Here is a 22,654-nt window from a genome sequence, read left to right as displayed (position 1 = left end):
ATCTGGTGTAGTCTGATACACTGAACAGTTATACTGACTAGAGTGCCCCCCCCCCTGTCTGGTGTAGTCTGACACACTGAACAGTTATACTGACTAGAGTGCCCCCCCCCCCCCTGTCTGGTGTAGTCTGATACACTGAACAGTTATACTGACTAGAGTGCCCCCCCCCCCCGTCTGGTGTAGTCTGATACACTGAACAGTTATTCTGACTAGAGTTACCCCCCCCCTGTCTGGTGTAGTCTGACACACTGAACAGTTATACTGACTAGAGTGCCCCCCCCCTGTCTGGTGTAGTCTGACACACTGAACAGTTATACTGACTAGAGTGCCCCCCCCCCATGTCTGGTGTAGTCTGATACACTGAACAGTTATACTGACTAGAGTGCCCCCCCCCCCTGTCTGGTGTTGCCTGATACACTGAACAGTTATACTGACTAGAGTGCCCCCCCCCCCCGTCTGGTGTAGTCTGATACACTGAACAGTTATACTGACTAGAGTGCCCCCCCTGTCTGGTGTAGTCTGATACACTGAACAGTTATACTGACTAGAGTTACCCCCCCCCCTGTCTGGTGTAGTCTGACACACTGAACAGTTATACTGACTAGAGTGCCCCCCCCCCCTGTCTGGTGTAGTCTGACACACTGAACAGTTATACTGACTAGAGTGCCCCCCCCCCCCCCTGTCTGGTGTAGTCTGACACACTGAACAGTTATACTGACTAGAGTGCCCCCCCCCCCGTCTGGTGTAGTCTGATACACTGAACAGTTATTCTGACTAGAGTGCCCCCCCCCCCCCCCCTGTCTGGTGTAGTCTGATACACTGAACAGTTATACTGACTAGAGTGCCCCCCCCCCCCCGTCTGGTGTAGTCTGACACACTGAACAGTTATACTGACTAGAGTGCCCCCCCCTGTCTGGTGTAGTCTGATACACTGAACAGTTATACTGACTAGAGTGCCCCCCCCCCCCTGTCTGGTGTAGCCTGATACACTGAACAGTTATACTGACTAGAGTGCCCCCCCCTGTCTGGTGTAGTCTGATACACTGAACAGTTATACTGACTAGAGTGCCCCCCCCCCTGTCTGGTGTAGTCTGATACACTGAACAGTTATACTGACTAGAGTGCCCCCCCCCTGTCTGGTGTAGTCTGATACACTGAACAGTTATACTGACTAGAGTGCCCCCCCCCCCCCTGTCTGGTGTAGTCTGATACACTGAACAGTTATACTGACTAGAGTGCCCCCCCCCCTGTCTGGTGTAGTCGGATACACTGAACAGTTATACTGACTAGAGTGCCCCCCCCTGTCTGGTGTAGTCTGATACACTGAACAGTTATACTGACTAGAGTGCCCCCCCCCCCTGTCTGGTGTAGTCTGATACACTGAACAGTTATACTGACTAGAGTGCCCCCCCCCCCTGTCTGGTGTAGTCTGATACACTGAACAGTTATACTGACTAGAGTGCCCCCCCCCTGTCTGGTGTAGTCGGATACACTGAACAGTTATACTGACTAGAGTGCCCCCCCCTGTCTGGTGTATTCTGATACACTGAACAGTTATACTGACTAGAGTGCCCCCCCCCTGTCTGGTGTAGTCTGATACACTGAACAGTTATACTGACTAGAGTGCCCCCCCCCCCCCTGTCTGGTGTAGTCTGATACACTGAACAGTTATACTGACTAGAGTGCCCCCCCCCCTGTCTGGTGTAGCCTGATACACTGAACAGTTATACTGACTAGAGTGCCCCCCCCCTGTCTGGTGTAGTCTGATACACTGAACAGTTATACTGACTAGAGTGTCCCCCCCCCTGTCTGGTGTAGTCTGATACACTGAACAGTTATACTGACTAGAGTCTTTTGTAAAGCTACTAGATCAGTACATCCAGGAAGGAGTAAATGTGATGTATTGCTAAGCATAACTGATTACCAGGATTGTTAACGTTTATGAGGTAGGCCTGCTTCTTTTTTTTTACTTCTGATTGCGTGAGACTATCAAGTTTCCTTCTCTGACCCCTCCTCCTAGGGGATGGAGACTATCAAGTTTCCTTCTCTGACCCCTCCTCCTAGGGGATGGAGACTATCTAGTGTCCTCTGACCCCCTCCTCCTAGGGGATGGAGTTTAGCTAGTGTCCTTCTCTGACCCCCTCCTCCTAGGGGTTGGAGTTTAGCTAGTGTCCTTCTCTGACCCCCTCCTCCTAGGGGATGGAGTTTAGCTAGTTTCCTTCTCTGACCCCTCCTCCTAGGGGTTGGAGAACTATTTGTACAACAAGTTCTAAGGTCCTATCAGCTATGATGAATAAATTAGATTGAACAAGACGTTCCATCAGGGCTATAAATTGTTCAACATCCTCCTCTCCATGAGGTAAAACAAGACACACTGTGTTCTGCAGACTATCACCACATATTTCAAGCTGTAAGACATCCCGAGTTTCAGCAAAATCTGTAGCACGTTCTAAAAGTTCTCCTAGAGTATCCAAAATCATCTCATAAAAAACTGCATAATTGCATCTCTGATTCATACTGGTGAAATAAAAAAATTGACAAATCTCTATATTGCTAAATTTATTGAGGTACAAAACGTACACACTTCTATCAATACCGTCCCCCAGCTGTAGGAGGGCTAGGTGTCCTCGTGGCCTGCAGGGGCTGCAGGGGGTGTAGGAGGGTTAGGTGTCCTCATGGCCTGCAGGGGGTGTAGGAGGGTTAAGTGTCCTCATGACCTGCAGGGGGTGTAGCAGGGTTAGGTGTCCTCATGGCCTGCAGGGGCTGTAGGAGGGTTAGGTGTCCTCATGGGCTGCAGGGACTATAGGAGGGTTAGGTGTCCTCATGGCCTGCAGGGACTATAGGAGGGTTAGGTGTCCTCATGGCCTGCAGGGGGTGTAGGAGGGTTAGGTGTCCTCATGACCTGCAGGGGGTGTAGGGGGTTAGGTGTCCTCATGGCCTGCAGGAGGTGTAGGGGGTTAGGTGTCCTCATGGCCTGCAGGGGGTGTAGGGGGTTAGGTGTCCTCATGGCCTGCAGGGGGTGTAGGAGGGTTAGGTGTCCTCGTGGCCTGCAGGGGGTGTAGGAGGGTTAGGTGTAGGGGTGGTGTTGAAAGACGGGTTTGCTCGTTAATTTGGTTAATTAAGGAGCCATGTTCTGGGGGTACCTGTGACAATGTGTTGAGGTGTGGGGGGTGGGCTTCTGTTGGGTTGTTGGTTCTATATCCTCTATAACAATCACTTCTGTTGGGGTTGTTGGATCTATATCCTCTATAACAATTACTTATGTTGGGGGTGTTGGTTCTTTATCCTCTATAACAATCACTTCTGTTGGGGTGTTGGTTCTATATCCTCTATAACAATCACTTCTGTTGGGGTTGTTGGTTCTTGATCCACGTCAATTACTTTGGGTACCTCTGTGTAAATGTAGGGTAACTCGTAGAGATTTAGATAACATTACAATATTTATATTGTACTTAAAAATACAGATTATTTTATGTAAATTCAGTATAGTAATAATATTAATTACCTGAAAATTGTATGTCATCCAGTCTTAAAATGTCTGCAGAAACCAAATATTAAAACACTGTTAAATATTTGAAAAAAACCTTATTGTGTCAGGAGGGTTGTAGAAAGTGGACCAAGGCGCAGCGGGTATCGTTCTCATCTTCTTTTATTTTACTTGTGAACACTTAAAAAAAAAAAAATCACCGCCAAACAACAGTTCCGTAAGGACACAAGGACTATACGAAAAACTACCCACAAAACCCATGAAGAAAAACCCCAGGCAACGAGGATCAGCTGCCTCCAATTAGAGATCAACCCAAAATACACAACATAGAAATAGAAGAACTAGATAAACACATAGAAATATAATACATAGAACATAAACCAAAAAAAAACGAAACACACAAAACAAACTCCCCCCTGCCACGCCCTGACCAAACTACAATAACAAATAACCCCTTTTACTGGTCAGGACGTGACATGTTGTACTTTGAGAGAGAGATAACATTATAGGTACAGTCCACACACACACACACACACACACACATATATATAGATATATATATGTACAGTTAGATTTTTTTTAAACTTGATCATATTGGAATTTCAACTCACCTTCAAAATGCTCCATGAGGAATAAAGGATTCTAGGAGTCTCTTTAGATGTGTGTCTTCAGGTCTTCTGGTCCTCTGTTTTAGTGGTGGACTGAGAGATCCCTAGGAGTCTCTAGATGTGTGTCTTCAGGTCTTCTGGTCCTCTGTTTTAGTGGTGGACTGAGAGATCCCTAGGAGTCTCTTTAGATGTGTGTCTTCAGGCCTTCTGGTCCTCTGTTGGCTGTTTTAGTGACTGAAACATCCCTCTTTTATGGGGTAAAATGGATCTGTTTAGGGCAGCATTAAAAGGGGTCCATCTTAAAGAATACAATGACCCCTTTTTTATTTTATTTTATTATTTGACTGTAACATACGCTGGACATTCCATCCTCGGACATCCTAGGATGACCCCTGAGGACTCTTTTAAAATGTAAAGGTTAAACAGGTTTAAAACAGTTGTTTCAATGACACACCACACACACACACACACACCAACGAACCAATGTCTCTTATGTAGATAGAGAGAGAGAGATGAACAGATCGGGGAGACAGACAGAGAGAGACAGAGATTTCATTAAAGTGAGTAGTCTTCCATTATTAAAGTGACCAGTGATTCCACGTACATAGGGCAGCAGCCTCTAAGGTGCAGGGTTGAGTAACCGGGTGGTGGCCGACTAGTGATGTTTATTTAACAGTCTGATGGCCTTGAGATAGAAGCTGTTTTTCAGTCTCTCTGTCCCAGCTTTGATGCACCTGTACTGACCTCTCCTTCTGGATGATAGCGGGGAGAACAGGCAGTAGCTCGGGTGGTGATGATCTTATTGGCCTTCCTGTGACATTGGGTGCTGTAGGTGTCCTGGAGGGCAGGCAGTGTGCCCCCGGTGATGCGTTGGACAGACCGCACCACCCTCTGGTTGTGTTTCGGAGAATGCAAGGCTCTCGACCTTCGTCTCTCCCAAGTCCGTATGGGTATTGTTGCTATGGGACAAGAATGTAACTACCAATTGGATATCACAAAATTGGGGAGAAAAAGGGGGTAAAAAAATATATAAATAAAAAATATAGTATTTGCAATTAAGGTGTGACAGCAAAGTATGTGATGGTTTAAACCAATGATGTGGATGAGATGTCCAGCAATGATGAGGATGAGATGTCCAGCAGTGGAAGACCTGAGTGACCCAGTGGGTTGGTGGGGGAAGTAAGGGAGAAGTTCTCTTGATCACCAAGGTCAGCAGGGAATGGGGCATTCACATCATGTAGTCCAATGGAGGGGATCACTAGACCTGAACTCAAAGAAAAATGAAATACTTTTTAATCAGACATTTTCTAGTCAAATGACCAAAAGGTAACCGCAAAAAAATGGCGACTCACTGTCACTGCCTATAATAGCATGTTACTTATCAGAATGTTTTCATGTTGACATCACAATACAGGCTGTCATTGGAAAATACATACACTGAAAAGGAAAACAGTAAATCTAGGATCAAATGACTGCAGGCTGGAAATAGAGTGTCTTTACAGACCTTCTGGAAGTGGTGAACTGGGACAATTAGAGAAAACCAGATGTTCAGACACAGCTGTCACGTCATGACCAGTATAAGGGTTATTTGTTATTATAGTTTGGTCAGGACGTGGCAGGGGATATTTGTTTCATGTGGTTTGGGCTATGTATTTAGGTAGAGGGGTATTTGTTTTATATGGTTCGGGTTGTGTGTGTATGTAGAGGGGTGTTGGATTCATGTGTTCCGGAGTTTTTGGTTTATGTTCTTGTTTTGTATTCTAGGGTTTCTATGTTGAGTATTTCTTTGTTGGCCTGGTGTGGCTCTCAATCAGGAACAGCTGTACATCGTTGTTTCTGATTGAGAGTCATACTTAGGGAGCTTGTTTTTCACCTGTCCCTTTGTGGGTAGTTGTTTTTTTTTGCATTGCTTTTGTGTAGCCTGCAGAACTGTCGTTCTTTGTTTGTTTTCTCGTGTTCACGTTATAAATAAAATAATGATGAGCACGCAACCTGCTGCGCCTTGGTCCAATTCATACGACGGCCGTTACAACAGCTGCAATGATCCAACCCTGAGATTGTATTGAGAGAAAACGACTCAGCATTGAGTAGCATACAGAGGGATTGAACATTGGGCTTATCATTGAAAGATTGTATGCACACCTTTTGTGCTGAGGGTGGACATATTGGATGGCTCATCTTGACAGCACTGCACATGATGAACACAGAGGTACACCGACTATAATTTCACTTAATACTGAGTACCTTCACCTTGACAATATAACACAAACATTGTACTGAACACAGTACCGGTTTCTCAGCCCACAATAATGTTGGATACCAGCCGCCGCTGATAAACCACACTAAAGATGGTGCTGGGGCGACTACGGTAGCTAGCTAGCCGTACACCAGTATACAGTGTCCTTCGTCCCCGCCTGTCGGGTATTGTTTTCCCACAGTTCTGTTAACGAAGGCGAGAGCAGGTGTTCGGTAGGCGGGATCGAAGGGTGTTGTCTTTTAATTAAATCAAATCCAGTCGGGTGCTGGGAAGTTGGGGGGCCTGCGTCCATACAGCTGACAAAAAATGGAGTGCTGGTTTAAACTCTGGTTTGGGCTTGGAACCAATGGGGTCATTGGCATGCAGGAACCAATGAGGTCATTGGCATGCAGGAACCAATGGGGTCAAAACGTTAGCTAGCTAAAACATGTAGAAATTGACCAGAGGCTAACATTAGCTAGCTAAAATTAGCCAGCTAGCTAGCAAAACCTTCCTTGAATGTTCTTCTCCCTAAAGAACGCAGAACAGGGACTACCACTTAGCAGGAGTTTTTTGTGTATATTTCGAGAAACTGTAATTGTTTTCAAGCAAATGTTGTTGTGTAGCTACGAGTCTGTCCTAGAATGGAATGTTGATGTGGGTGGTAGTAGTCATGCAGAAGTTATTGATTAAAAGAAGGCGCCAGTTCCTCCAAGAACCATTTATGATAATTGAAAGGTTAAAATATGAACTTATTGATTAGGAAAGGTTGAAATATGAACCCATTGATTAGGAAAGGTTAAAATGTGAACACATTGATTAGGAAAGGTTAAAATGTGAACCCATTGATTAGGAAAGGTTAAAATATGAACCCATTGATTAGGAAAGGTTAAAATGTTAACCCATTGATTAGGAAAGGTTCCCAGAGGAACTCTAAAGATGAAAAGGTTCTTGTAAGAATAGTTTTTACATTTCAACTTTCCTAATTGAACCCCTAATTATTTTAATTTTTGAATTACATTTTTTGTTTAACCTTTATTGAACTAGGCAAGTCAGTTAAGAACAAGTTCTTAATTACAATGACGGCCTGCCCCGGCCAAACCTGGACGACGCTGGGCCAATTGTGTTCTGCCCTATGGGACTCCCAATCACGGCCGGTTGGGATATAGCCTGGATTCTTAGTGTGTTCTTCTGAAATAGGCTAGATTTTCTTCATGTCATGTTTGTTTAGACCTGTCTCAGATAAATACTGGAGTTATTGTGATGGTTTTGATGTTAATTAAGGGTAAATTACCATGAGACAGTCAGTTATCTGCATGACAATCACTGGCTGACAAAATGTCATGACCGACACAGCCCTAGGTGACATCAATAAGGGATCATAGCTTTCACCTGGATTCACCTGGTCAGTCTATGTCGTGGAAAAAACAGGTACTCCTAATGTTTTGTACACACAGTGTATATCATGTGTCTATAATAAACAAGCTTGAACTGAGAAGGGAAGAGGGAGGGCAGCCAGAAAGGGAGGAGAAAAGAACGACAGATTTGTGTTTAGTTTGTAGGTGAACAAAACATTAAAAATACGTAGGCCCTTAATAGGGCTAGGGGGCAGTATTGTCACTTTCGGATGAAATACGTGCCCATATTAAACTGCCTCCTACTCAAACTCAGAAGCTAGGATATGCATATTATTAGTAGATGTGGATAGAAAACACTCTAAAGTTTCCAAAACTGTTTGAATGATGTCTGTGAGTATAACAGAACTCATATGACAGGCAAAACCCTGAGAGAAATCCAACCAGGAAATGAAAATCTGGTTCCTGTAGTTTTCTCAAGTCCTTGCCTTTCTGACACACAGTGAGTTAGGACTCAAATAGCACTTCCTAAGGCTTCCACTAGATGTCCACAGTCTTAGAAAGTTGTTTGAGCCTTTTGCGGTAAACACAGACCGAAGGAGAACGCTGGTAATCAGGTGAACAGAACTTACTTTCCCAGTAAAGTTATTTTGAAATTTGTCAACGCGATTGCATTCAGGAGATGTTAATCTATAATTCTTTGAATAACATTTTAATATTTTATCAAGGTTTATGGCGAGTATTTTTTAATTTGTTGTGCTGATTCACCAGCATTTTTGGAGGCAAAATATTTTCTGAACATCACACGATGATGTAAAATGCTGTTTTTGGATATAAATATGAACTTGATAGAACACAAAATGCATGTATTGTCTAACATAATGTCCTAGGAGTGTCATCTGATGAAGATTGTCAAAGGTTAGTGCATAATTTTAGCTGTTTTTCTGCTTTTGGTGACGCTTGTCCTTGTTTTGAAAATGGCTGTGTGTAATGTTTTGTCAATGTACTGTCCTAACATAATCTAATTTTATGCTTTCGCCGTAAAGCCTTTTTGAAATCGGACAACGTGGTTAGATTAAGGAGATGTTTATCTTTCAAATGGTGTAAAATAGTTGAATGTTTGAGAAATTTGAATCATGAGATTTTGTTGTTTTCAAATAAGGCGCTCTGATATTTCACTGGCTGTTGTAAGTGTGTACCGCGGGTGGGACGCTAGCCACGTAGCCCATAGAAGCTAAATGATGTGTACTCAAATATTATGTAATCAAAAAATATCACATTAGCTGGTAGAACTGACAAAATGAAATGAATCATAGAGTTCTTATAACTTATTCCATTCAACAGGTCCATTTGTTTGTCTCACGTCTCTTTATATTCATATACCCTGGGGGCTATGTAGCTTCTGATCAGTCATGTTTGTCTCTTTATATTCATATACCCTGGGGGCTATGTAGCTTCTGATCAGTCATGTTAGTCTCATGTCTCTCTATATTCATATACCCTGGGGGCTATGTAGCTTCTGATCAGTCATGTTAGTCTCATGTCTCTCTATATTCATATACCCTGGGGGCTATGTAGCTTCTTATCAGTCATGTTTGTCTCTTTATATTCATATACCCTGGGGGCTATGTAGCTTCTGATCAGTCATGTTAGTCTCATGTCTCTCTATATTCATATACCCTGGGGGCTATGTAGCTTCTGATCAGTCATGTTAGTCTCATGTCTCTCTATATTCATATACCCTGGGGGCTATGTAGCTTCTGATCAGTCATGTTTGTCTCTTTATATTCATATACCCTGGGGACTATGTAGCTTCTTATCAGTCATGTTTGTCTCTCTATATTCATATACCCTGGGGGCTATGTAGCTTCTGATCAGTCATGTTTGTCTCATGTCTCTTTATATTCATATACCCTGGGGGCTATGTAGCTTCTTATCAGTCATGTTTGTCTCTTTATATTCATATACCCTGGGGGCTATGTAGCTTCTGATCAGTCATGTTTGTCTCATGTCTCTTTATATTCATATACCCTGGGGGCTATGTAGCTTCTGATCAGTCATGTTTGTCTCTTTATATTCATATACCCTGGGGGCTATGTAGCTTCTGATCAGTCATGTTTGTCTCTTTATATTCATATACCCTGGGGGCTATGTAGCTTCTGATCAGTCATGTTTGTCTCTTTATATTCATATACCCTGGGGGCTATGTAGCTTCTGATCAGTCATGTTTGTCTCTTTATATTCATATACCCTGGGGGCTATGTAGCTTCTGATCAGTCATGTTTGTCTCTTTATATTCATATACCCTGGGGGCTATGTAGCTTCTGATTAGTCATGTTAGTCTCATGTCTCTTTATATTCATATACCCTGGGGGCTATGTAGCTTCTGATCAGTCATGTTAGTCTCATGTCTCTCTATATTCATATACCCTGGGGACTATGTAGCTTCTGATCAGTCATGTTTGTCTCTTTATATTCATATACCCTGGGGGCTATGTAGCTTCTGATCAGTCATGTTTGTCTCTTTATATTCATATACCCTGGGGGCTATGTAGCTTCTGATTAGTCATGTTAGTCTCATGTCTCTTTATATTCATATACCCTGGGGGCTATGTAGCTTCTGATCAGTCATGTTGAGAGTTGTGCTGTTATTCAGACACTTGATTTTTATTTCCAGTTGTTTTTCCCTGGTCATGTCAGAATACACTACCTTTACAGAGTAACTGCACCTAAAAACCAACTTCTCATTTAGAAAACAGCGTATGTGGCATTGATATGAGCCAGTATTGATACGGCTCAGTACATCACTGGGGCTAAGCTTCCTGCCATCCAGGACCTCTATACCAGGCGGTGTCAGAGGAAGGCCCTAAAAAACAGCAGCAGCCAGAGTCAAATGGCAGGGAAGAGGATGATTTAGGTGACCAAGACACAGGCCTAGAACTTGATTTTTTTGTCTGCCGGTTATTGTCATGCAAAAGACTGCTGACCTGAAGGTAAATTATGTTAATTAACATTGACACGTTTAGCAACTCCAGGCCTCCACAAACCAATGATGAGCACCTTTTGGAACATCTACATTAAAAAATAATAATAAATAAATGTAATACACACCATCACAATAAACCCATTATTTATTTTAGGCAGATCTAAATTAACATGTATTATAGAAGAACAGAATATGAGTTGACCTACTGTGTTATCTGGCTATTCTCCATCTTATAGACTGTAGGCTTGTTCATTTAGTAGACTAGATACTGTATGTTATCTGGCTATGATATAGACTGTAGGCTTGTTCATTTAGTAGACTAGATACTGTATGTTATCTGGCTATGATATAGACTGTAGGCTTGTTCATTTAGCTGACTAGATATGCCTATGCTTATAAGTCCTGTGCAATTATTTTATATTTTATGATTTTATAGTAAGAAGAATATAATTGTAATTAGCTGAATAAAATAGAAAGGATATTTTTCTCATTCCAAAGCGAGTGCCCATATGAAGTGTCTATGTTGAGCGTAAAAGTTATAATTTGAAACAGTTATTTGGCAACTTTAGTTGTGATTAATACAAACTTTAGTAAAGCCAATGCTAAAGGGTAGTTTCACCAGGACATCTAACTGAGGCATTACAACAGTGGTACAGTAACAGGTAGTCAGGGAGACATGCAGTTAAACACATCCTCTACATTCATCTAGAAATATAACAGACTTTATTATAGTTTCACCAGGACATCTAACTGAGGCATTTCAACAGTGGTACAGTAACAGGTAGTCAGGGAGACATGCACTTATTAAACACATCCTCTACATTCATCTAGAAATATAACAGACTTCATTCTAAAAATATAATGTTTAGTTTATTCTCAAAATATTGCCAATTTATTCTCGAAATATTGCCACTTTTAAAAGTTCTATCAAAAAAGTGTGACTTTAGAGAGAGAGAGAAAAAGAAAGAAGGGATTGCGGGGTAATTTAATCAGATTGGCTTTTTGGAGATGGGGTCTGAGTCAATGTTTGAAGTTGTTGGCTTCAACATACACTGTAGATGTATGTGTTCAAAAGTAGCTCCCAATGTCTTCAAATCCCTGGGGAGAGAGGAGCTGCAACCCCTAGGGAAGAGAGGAGCTGCTACCTCTGGTGAGAGAGGAGCCGTACCCCTGGGGAGAGAGGAGCTGCTACCCCTGGGGAGAGAGGAGCTGCTACCCCTGGGGAGAGAGAGGAGCTGCTACCCCTGGGGAGAGAGAGGAGCTGCTACCCCTGGGGAGAGAGAGGAGCTGCTACCCCTGGGGAGAGAGAGGAGCTGCTTCCCCTGGGGAGAGAGAGGATCTGCTACCCCTGGGGAGAGAGGAGCTGCTACCCCTGGGGAGAGAGAGGAGCTGCTTCCCCTGGGGAGAGAGAGGAGCTGCTACCCCTGGGGAGAGAGGATCTGCTACCCCTGGGGAGAGAGGAGCTGCTACCCCTGGGGAGAGAGAGGAGCTGCTTCCCCTGGGGAGAGAGAGGAGCTGCTACCCCTGGGGAGAGAGGAGCTGCTACCCCTGGGGAGAGAGGAGCTGCTAAGAATGGTGTCACATCCCTCCAATAGAGTTCCAGACAGTTGTAGAATGTATGCCAAGGCACATTGTAAGAGCTGTAAAGAGAGAGGGACTCGGAGAGAGAACAGGTAGAACCTGATATGTAAATGAGCAGAGCAAACGAAAGTAACTTTCGACGACCGAATGATCATTCAGACTGTTTCTATTGAGAGATAAAAGGTAAGACGATTATTGTATATTATATAGTTGATGATATTGTTATGTGTATTAATATAGTTGATGATATTGTTATGTGTATTCATATAGTTGATGATATTGTTGTGTGTATTCATATAGTTGATGATATTGTTATGTGTATTAATATAGTTGATGATATTGTTATGTGTATTCATATAGTTGATGATATTGTTATGTGTATTCATATAGTTGATGATATTGTTATGTGTATTCATATAGTTGATGATATTGTTGTGTGTATTAATATAGTTGATGATATTGTTATGTGTATTCATATAGTTTATGATATTTTTGGTGGACAGTGTTATAATAGTCCTACTCTCCTTAAAATGTTTTTGATATAAATTAGATGCGTGCGGTGAATTAGTTCTGTGCCCATCTGTGTTCCCCAGGGTGATCGCTCCTACACTATCTACAATCTAAAAGGGTTCTTTGGCTGTCCCCATAGGAGAACCCTTTGTAGAACCCTTTTTGGTACTAGGTAGAACCCTTTTGGGTTCCATGAAGAACCCTTTCCACAGAGGGTTCTACATGGAAGCCAGAAGGGTTCTACCTGGAACCCAAAATAATCTCCTATGGGGACAGACGGAGGACCTGTTTGGAACCCTTTATTCTAAGAGTGTACTGTATCATAGGTCTATAGACTTGACTTCTCAAAACATTTTTAAAACATTTTGTGGAAAGCCAAACAATAACTTACACTTCCTCAAAACAGGTTGTGTGTATTCATTAGTGCCGACCGTAGCAAAACGTTTGGCAACAGAAACCGTTTAGGTCACATTGTACAGTGTTTGGCGTAAACTGTTTATGCATCATTTTAGAACTATTGGCTGTGGAGTAAACTAATGAATACAACCCAGGTTGTAGCCAACAACTCGGCTGTTTATACCTGATGCTGAAACCTGAACATAGCCTGGGGGTATACTAATATGCAAGCTAGATATTCTGGTTTTCTAAAGCTAGCCAGCTTCAGTTATCTTCACATTCCATCTCAGACCTCATCCATCAGAATATACAGAGTGCTAGTCACCAGGAAGCTGCTCTCTCAGCAGAACAGAAAATATCTCAATGACTTGACATGTTCTGGTTGTGAATTCAGGCTACAAGGTGACAATCCTGTCAGGGATTATTGTAAAGTGTGTAGATAAATTAAATGTATGGTGTAATGTTAGTATAGTGAATGACAGTAAAACCCTCCTAACAGTCTATTACTACTGAGACAGGTTGGTGTAATGTTAGTATAGTGAATGACAGTAAAACACTCCTAACAGTCTACTACTACTGAGACAGGTTGGTGTAATGTTAGTATAGTGAATGACAGTAAAACCCTCCTAACAGTCTACTACTACTGAGACAGGTTGGTGTAATGTTAGTATAGTGAATGACAGTAAAACCCTCCTAACAGTCTACTACTACTGAGACAGGTTGGTGAATTGTTAGTATAGTGAATGACAGTAAAACCCTCCTAACAGTCTACTACTACTGAGACAGGTTGGTGTAATGTTAGTATAGTGAATGACAGTAAAACACTCCTAACAGTCTACTACTACTGAGACAGGTTGGTGTAATGTTAGTATAGTGAATGACAGTAAAACACTCCTAACAGTCTACTACTACTGAGACAGGTTGGTGTAATGTTAGTATAGTGAATGACAGTAAAACACTCCTAACAGTCTACTACTACTGAGACAGGTTGGTGTAATGTTAGTATAGTGAATGACAGTAAAACACTCCTAACAGTCTACTACTACTGAGACAGGTTGGTGTAATGTTAGTATAGTGAATGACAGTAAAACCCTCCTAACAGTCTACTACTACTGAGACAGGTTGGTGTAATGTTAGTATAGTGAATGACAGTAAAACCCTCCTAACAGTCTACTACTACTGAGACAGGTTGGTGTAATGTTAGTATAGTGAATGACAGTAAAACCCTCCTAACAGTCTACTACTACTGAGACAGGTTGGTGTAATGTTAGTATAGTGAATGACAGTAAAACCCTCCTAACAGTCTACTACTACTGAGACAGGTTGGTGTAATGTTAGTATAGTGAATGACAGTAAAACCCTCCTAACAGTCTACTACTACTGAGACAGGTTGGTGTCATGTTAGTATAGTGAATGACAGTAAAACCCACCTAACAGTCTACTACTACTGAGACAGGTTGGTGTAATGTTAGTATAGTGAATGACAGTAAAACCCTCCTAACAGTCTACTACTACTGAGACAGGTTGGTGTAATGTTAGTATAGTGAATGACAGTAAAACCCTCCTAACAGTCTACTACTACTGAGACAGGTTGGTGTAATGTTAGTATAGTGAATGACAGTAAAACACTCCTAACAGTCTACTACTACTGAGACAGGTTGGTGTAATGTTAGTATAGTGAAGGACAGTAAAACCCTCCTAACAGTCTACTACTACTGAGACAGGTTGGTGTAATGTTAGTATAGTGAATGACAGTAAAACACTCCTAACAGTCTACTACTACTGAGACAGAAAACTCAAGTCTGAAATTTCTAAGTGGAAATTACAAACTTCAGAAGCCTTTTTAAACCTCAAATACACTACAAGTTTTACATTTCCTGCATTGCTGGAAAGTTCTTCTGCAATGGGGGGTGATCAAATTAAGATCCTACATCTGTACACATAATTGTACATGGGGATATGTATGGGGGTCTATAACATCCAATCACATAGGTTTACATTAGCTGACAGTTGCAATGTTATTGCTAATAACTCAAACTGCCCTTTTCAGATAAAGACAAACTCTGTACAGATGTAGGATCTTAATTTGATCACCCTGATGCAGAAAAACTAAACTTGTAGTGTATTTGAGTGTAATTAAACTTTAGAAAAGGTTTCTGAAGATGATAAATTCCACTTTTCCATTTTAAAACTGTTCATTAATTATAATCCACACAATAATTAAAATGTCCTGTTTCTGCAGGATTATTTTCCTGGTGTAGCAAACTGGCTCAAATTAAGATCCAACATCTGCAGCAATATACCCCTCTCTAATGTATATGGCTCTATTGAGATTCACTTTTGACCATTTGACATCTTGTATTTACTGTTGTTTAGGCTGGTTGAATGAGTTGCCTGTGAAAGCTGCTTCATCTGCAAGAAAACAGGCGGCTGCTGGTAGTACTGTTGGTCTAGACTACCTACAAACTATTATAAGGCTATGATCACTTATCATGCCGACAAACCTGGTGGTCTCTGTGAACTGACCTGAACAGGTTTAGACTGGTCATCTATGATATGTAGGTTATATACAGTACATTCTCTGTCCTGCTACTGGTAGGACTATAACATTATGTTGATCTGAACAGGTTTAGACTGGTCATCTATGATATGTAGGTTATATACAGTACATTCTCTGTCCTGCTACTGGTAGGACTATAACATTATGTTGATCTGAACAGGTTTAGACCGGTCATCTATGATATGTAGGTTATATACAGTACATTCTCTGTCCTGCTACTGGTAGGACTATAACATTATGTTGATCTGAACAGGTTTAGACTGGTCATCTATGATATGTAGGCTATAGCCGAGGTATAGACCTTGATCTGCATATCACTAACAAACTGCTATTATACATTATAACCTAGTCTACTTTACATAATATAACATCTCTCACTTGATGCATAAAACCTTTCTGAATGGATCAACAATTTCCCCCTCAGATCAATCATGTCTGTTTTAGCCCTTCTGTCTACATTCTCAGATACTTTTAGAAAAGAACAGATTGAAAGACAATAAATAGTCTACTGTTAGTGAATACAAATACGTGTGAGACATGGCCTTGTGTTGCTGCACTGTCTATAACTACCTTAACAAACAGTGACTTATTATTATTATTATTATTATTATTATTGTTATTATTATTGTTGCTGTACTGTCTAGAACTACCTTAACAAACAGGGACTTATTATTATTATTATTATTATTATTATTATTGTTGCTGTACTGTCTATAACTACCTTAACAAACAGAGACGTATTATTATTATTATTAAAATTGTTGTTGCTGTACTGTCTATAACTACCTTATTAACAAACAGAGACGTATTATTATTATTATTATTATTATTGTTGTTGTTCTGTCTATAACTACCTTAACAAACAGTGACTTATTATTATTATTATTATTATTATTGTTGTTGTTCTGTCTATAACTTCCTTAACAAACAGTGACTTATTATTATTATTATTATTATTATTATTGATATTGTTATTATTATTGTTGTTGTTCTGTCTATAACTACCTTAACAAACATTGACGTATTATTATTATTGACAGTTACCATGGAGATGAAATGTCACAACTACATGTTCATGTGATCCATTAAATTACCTGACTGTTTACATTTACATTACATTTAAGTCATTTAGCAGACGCTCTTATCCAGAGCGACTTACAAATTGGTGCGTTCACCTATAATATCCAGTAGAACAACCACTTTACAATAGTGCATCTAAATCTTTTAAAGGGGGGGGGGGGGTTAGAAGGATTACTTTATCCTATCCCAGGTATTCCTTAAAGAGGTGGGGTTTCAGGTGTCTCCGGAAGGTGGTGATTGACTCCGCTGTCCTGGCATCGTGAGGGAGCTTGTTCCACCATTGGGGTGCCAGAGCGGCGAACAGTTTTGACTGGGCTGAGCGGGAACTGTGCTTCCTCAGAGGTAGGGAGGCGAGCAGGCCAGAGGTGGATGAACGCAGTGCCCTTGTTTGGGGGTAGGGCCTGATCAGAGCCTGAAGGTACGGAGGTGCCGTTCCCCTCACAGCTCCGTAGGCAAGCACCATGGTCTTGTAGCGGATGCGAGCTTCAACTGGAAGCCAGTGGAGAGAGCGGAGGAGCGGGGTGACGTGAGAGAACTTGGGAAGGTTGAACACCAGACGGGCTGCGGCGTTCTGGATGAGTTGTAGGGGTTTGATGGCACAGGCAGGGAGCCCAGCCAACATCGAGTTGCAGTAATCCAGACGGGAGATGACAAGTGCCTGGATTAGGACCTGCGCCGCTTCCTGTGTAAGGCAGGGTCGTACTCTGCGAATGTTGTAGAGCATGAACCTACAGGATCGGGTCACCGCCTTGATGTTAGTGGAGAACGACAGGGTGTTGTCCAGGATCACGCCAAGGTTCTTAGCACTCTGGGAGGAGGACACAAGGGAGTTGTCAACCGTGATGGCGAGATCATGGAACGGGCAGTCCTTCCCCGGGAGGAAGAGCAGCTCCGTCTTGCCGAGGTTCAGCTTGAGGTGGTGATCCGTCATCTACACTGATATGTCTGCCAGACATGCAGAGATGCGATTCGCCACCTGGTTGTCAGAAGGGGGAAAGGAGAAGATTAATTGTGTGTCGTCTGCATAGCAATGATAGGAGAGACCGTGTGAGGATATGACAGAGCCAAGTTTAGATATGTCCGTTAGTAAATGTTTCATTTCTCAAAGAGATAATGAATAAATGAGAACAATTGACAGTCAAGAACTAGCTTTTACTGTGTTGACCACAACCAACATGCTGGATCTCTGTTTAGTTGTCACTGTGTTAACCACAACCAACATGCTGGATCTATGTTTAGTTGTCACTGTGTTAACCACAACCAACATGCTGGATCTCTGTTTAGTTGTCACTGTGTTGACCACAACCAACATGCTGGATCTCTGTTTAGTTGTTACTGTGTTAACCACAACCAACATGCTGGATCTCTGTTTAGTTGTCACTGTGTTAACCAACATGCTGGATCTCTGTTTAGTTGTCACTGTGTTAACCACAACCAACATGCTGGATCTCTGTTTAGTTGTCACTGTGTTAACCACAACCAACATGCTGGATCTCTGTTTAGTTGTCACTGTGTTAACCACAACCAACATGCTGGATCTCTGTTTAGTTGTCACTGTGTTGACCACAACCAACATGCTGGATCTCTGTTTAGTTGTCACTGTGTTGACCACAACCAACATGATGGATCTCTGTTTAGTTGTCACTGTGTTAACCACAACCAACATGCTGGATCTCTGTTTAGTTGTCACTGTGTTAACCACAACCAACATGTTGGATCTCTGTTTAGTTGTCACTGTGTTAACCACAACCAACATGCTGGATCTCTGTTTAGTTGTTACTGTGTTAACCACAACCAACATGCTGGATCTCTGTTTAGTTGTCACTGTGTTAACCACAACCAACATGTTGGATCTCTGTTTAGTTGTTACTGTGTTAACCACAGCCAACATGCTGGATCTCTGTTTAGTTGTTACTGTGTTGACCACAACCAACATGCTGGATCTCTGTTTAGTTGTCACTGTGTTAACCACAACCAACATGCTGGATCTCTGTTTAGTTGTTACTGTGTTAACCACAACCAACATGCTGGATCTCTGTTTAGTTGTTACTGTGTTAACCACAACCAACATGCTGGATCTCTGTTTAGTTGTCACTGTGTTAACCACAACCAACATGCTGGATCTCTGTTTAGTTGTCACTGTGTTGACCACAACCAACATGCTGGATCTCTGTTTAGTTGTCACTGTGTTAACCACAACCAACATGCTGGATCTCTGTTTTGTTGTCACTGTGTTAACCACAACCAACATGCTGGATCTCTGTTTAGTTGTCACTGTGTTAACCACAACCAACATGCTGGATCTCTGTTTAGTTGTCACTGTGTTGACCACAGCCAAAATGCTGGATCTCTGTTTACAGGGGTCAGTGCTCTAAAATGAGTCTCTCTGGGGAGAGAGAGGAGGGGGCCCCTGCCTCTAAAATGAGTCTCTCTGGGGGACATGACACCAAAGCTAAGAGGTAAGATGACAATTTTATGAAGAATTTATTTAGTTTATTTCCTAAATAAATATCTATCTTAAGATGAATGCAGTTACTGTAAATCTCTCTGGATAAGAGCATCTGCTAAATCAGGGGTTCTCAATCCGGGGTCTTATGTGGTCTTATGTTCCCATCTATTGGAATTATTTAGCAACTGCAATATTGCTGAAAAAATGTGTTATTCCTTACTAAAGTAGTAATTACTGAGAATTACTAGTTAATTTTATCACTTACAATCATAAAATAACAACTTATACCATAACAAACAATTAAACTGACATAAACCAAAATCACTATATATGTAGTTATTCAGTTAATTACCAAATTGAGCCGGTCGGTCACATTTGAGAGTGAGGGAGATATATAGCATTTTGCATAAAAAAACATGATTTTTGTCTCTCTGAAATGAAACCATCAAGTGATAGATTTGAAACAAATCCTTGTCTGTGAGAGATGTAATAATTAATACATCATTTCTTTAAACAATAAAAGCTCATTTCTGTAAAGTGATATATTTGGAACTCTTATGTTTCCCATCTGAGATCAGAGTAGATGAGAGATGTAATGTTTGTCTCTGTTGTGTTGAAGACCAATCAAGCAGGAGAGACCAGCCTCCCCTGTTCCCAGCTGTGTGTCCATGAAGAGTGACCAGTCTATGGATCCTCCTATAGCGTTTAGAGAGGGAGACTTTTCTACTGAACAAAGGTAAGAAGAACTCATGGGTCATGGTCAGTGAGTTAAACAACACTGTCTCTAGTCATTTCTCCTCTCCCATTTTCACATTTATTTTGGTTGTTTTCATAATCCATAGGCTAATCCTTTAGTCCATTTCATAGTCCTAAAACAATATTAAACAAACACAACATTCCCTCCCTCCCTCCCTCCCTGTCTGTCTGTCTGTCTGTCTAACGATGAACTAAGCTGTTCAACGTTAACAACGATGGTTTTGGGAAACAGCTCAGAGATTTAACAATACTCCTACGAAGGTTTTAATGATGAACTTGGCTTTAAGAGGCTTTTGGGAAACCAGGCCGTGGATAAAAACATCTGATAAATTCAAAAGTAAATGTTTTACATACAGATCTCATATTACTGTATTTAATAATAAAAAATGTAAAAAAATATACTGATATCACAAATGTATCATTTGTACAGATCTTTATTAAACATGTAGTTCTTTGTTACATTTCACTGTATAAAACCTAGCAGTGCTACTGATTTCTCTGAGAGGCAGATATATATTATTACTGTGTTAAACCTAGCAGTACTACTGATTTCTCTGAGAGTGAGGCAGATATATATTATTACTGTGTTAAACCTAGCAGTACTACTGATTTCTCTGAGAGGCAGATATATATTATTACTGTATTAAACCTAGCAGTACTACTGATTTCTCTGAGAGGCAGATATATATTATTACTGTATTAAACCTAGCAGTACTACTGATTTCTCTGAGAGGCAGATATATATTATTACTGTGTTAAACCTAGCAGTACTACTGATTTCTCTGAGAGGCAAATATATATATTATTACTGTATAAAACCTAGCAGTACTACTGATTTCTCTGAGGCAGATATATATTATTACTGTGTTAAACATAGCAGTACTACTGATTTCTCTGAGAGTGAGGCAGATATATATTATTAATGTATTAAACCTAGCAGTACTACTGATTTCTCTGAGAGTGAGGTAGATATATATTATTACTGTATTAAAACTAGCAGTACTACTGATTTCTCTGAGAGTGAGGCAGATATACGTAAAGCATTTTGAAAAAAAATACATTTGACTCTGAAATGAAAACATCAAATGATACATTATAAACATATACATGTCGGTCATTGAAAAATTGCATGCCATGATTAGGGAGTTAAAAAACACCTATCTCATTTATAATTTCTTTAAACAATAAAAGTTAACTTATGAACGTTTCTGAAAGTGATATATAGCGTTTTGTATTGAAACTCTTCTTATGTTTCCCATCTGAGATCAGAGTAGATGAGAGATGTAATGTTTGTCTCTGTTGTGTTGAAGACCAATCAAGCAGGAGAGACCAGCCTCCCCTGTTCCCAGCTGTGTGTCCATGAAGAGTGTCCAGTCTATGGATCCTCCTATAGTGTTTAGAGAGGGAGACTTTTCTACTGAACAAAGGTAAGAAGAACTCATGGGTCATGGTCAGTGAGTTAAACAACACTGTCTCTAGTCATTTCTCCTCTCCCATTTTCACATGTCTTTTGGTTGTTTTCATAATCCATAGGCTAATCCTTTAGTCCATTTTCATAGTCCTAAAACAATATTAAACAAACACAACATTCCCTCCCTGTGTGTGTGTGTGTGTGTGTGTGTGTGTGTGTGTGTGTGTGTGTGTGTGTGTGTGTGTGTGTGTGTGTGTGTGTGTGTGTGTGTGTGTGTGTGTGTGTGTGTGTGTGTGTGTGTGTGTGTGTGTGTGTGTGTGTGTGTGTGTGTGTGTGTACTGTAATCTCATGTTTTGTCCACAGAAACCAACAGGAGAGATCAGAGTCAGAGATTATCAGTGGTCAGTCTTCCCAGAGTTATCAAACAGACCTGGACTCTATATTCAGTGTATGTGGTCCTGTTATGTAATTTTTTTTTTTGTTTTCCTCAAGTAAAGTTGATCTGTCAATTATTCATTATTGTGTTAATGAGAAAGCATTTATTCTCTTGCTTAACTGAAGATTTTCAAGAGGATTCTTAGTCCTGAACTCCCAGAAGGCTTTGAGAGTCAGAAGCAGGATGAGGAAGTGGTGGATGCTGAAGATGAGAAGCAGGAGAGCAGTGCCAGAGAGGGGGCTCTGAAGATCACACTGCACGTCCTGAGGAAAATGAACCAGAAGGATCTCGCTGACACACTGGAGAAATGTAAGATCTGTCTGCCTCATGTTGAATGCTGTTTAATATCAAACATTTAAAAGCTGCAGACAAAGTACAGCTAAAGTAGCTGTGTAACTCAATGATATTGTAGCAGCCTTAACACAACACCTAGTGGCCTCATCAAGTAGCAGAAGGGATGTGTTATGTTGATTAATTTAGAGAGAGAGAGAGAGAGAGAGAGAGAGAGAGAGAGACAACATTAATAATACCATCAATAACACCAATAATATTATAATCAGTCACACCAGTCTGTAATGCATTATGAAAACATTTACACATTTATACAGACAGTTAAGAGAATAAATTATTATAATTTCAAATGTTATAACAGTCCTACAATACTGTAGGCATTAAAACAGACGTAATATTAATATCCTCTGTGTTATTTCTAGATTCAGATGAGCTTGCTGTGATTTGCCAACGTGAACTCAAATCTAATCTAAAGAAGAAGTTTCAATGTGTATTTGAGGGGATCGCTAAAC

At 41.0% G+C, this 22,654-nt stretch overlaps 1 long non-coding RNA gene across 2 annotated transcripts; it reads left to right on the top strand.

Moving 5' to 3' along the window:
• The first annotated feature begins 19,211 nt into the window (after positions 1-19,211).
• LOC115152477 (uncharacterized) lies at positions 19,212-21,817 on the top strand. 2 transcript variants are annotated; one of them, XR_003867500.1, is made up of 4 exons: positions 19,218-19,258; positions 19,868-19,984; positions 21,315-21,431; positions 21,779-21,817. It is a non-coding gene; the product is annotated as an uncharacterized LOC115152477 (long non-coding RNA). The 2 variants fall into 2 exon arrangements; XR_003867499.1 differs by lacking the exon at positions 19,868-19,984 and having other exon boundaries at positions 19,212-19,258.
• The last annotated feature ends 837 nt before the right edge of the window (positions 21,818-22,654 follow it).

The sequence above is a fragment of the Salmo trutta genome, chromosome 17, assembly GCF_901001165.1.
Source record: "Salmo trutta chromosome 17, fSalTru1.1, whole genome shotgun sequence".
NCBI lineage: Eukaryota > Metazoa > Chordata > Actinopteri > Salmoniformes > Salmonidae > Salmo > Salmo trutta.
Note: the sequence above shows the minus strand (reverse complement) of the source record. Positions and strands in the feature narration are given on the sequence as shown.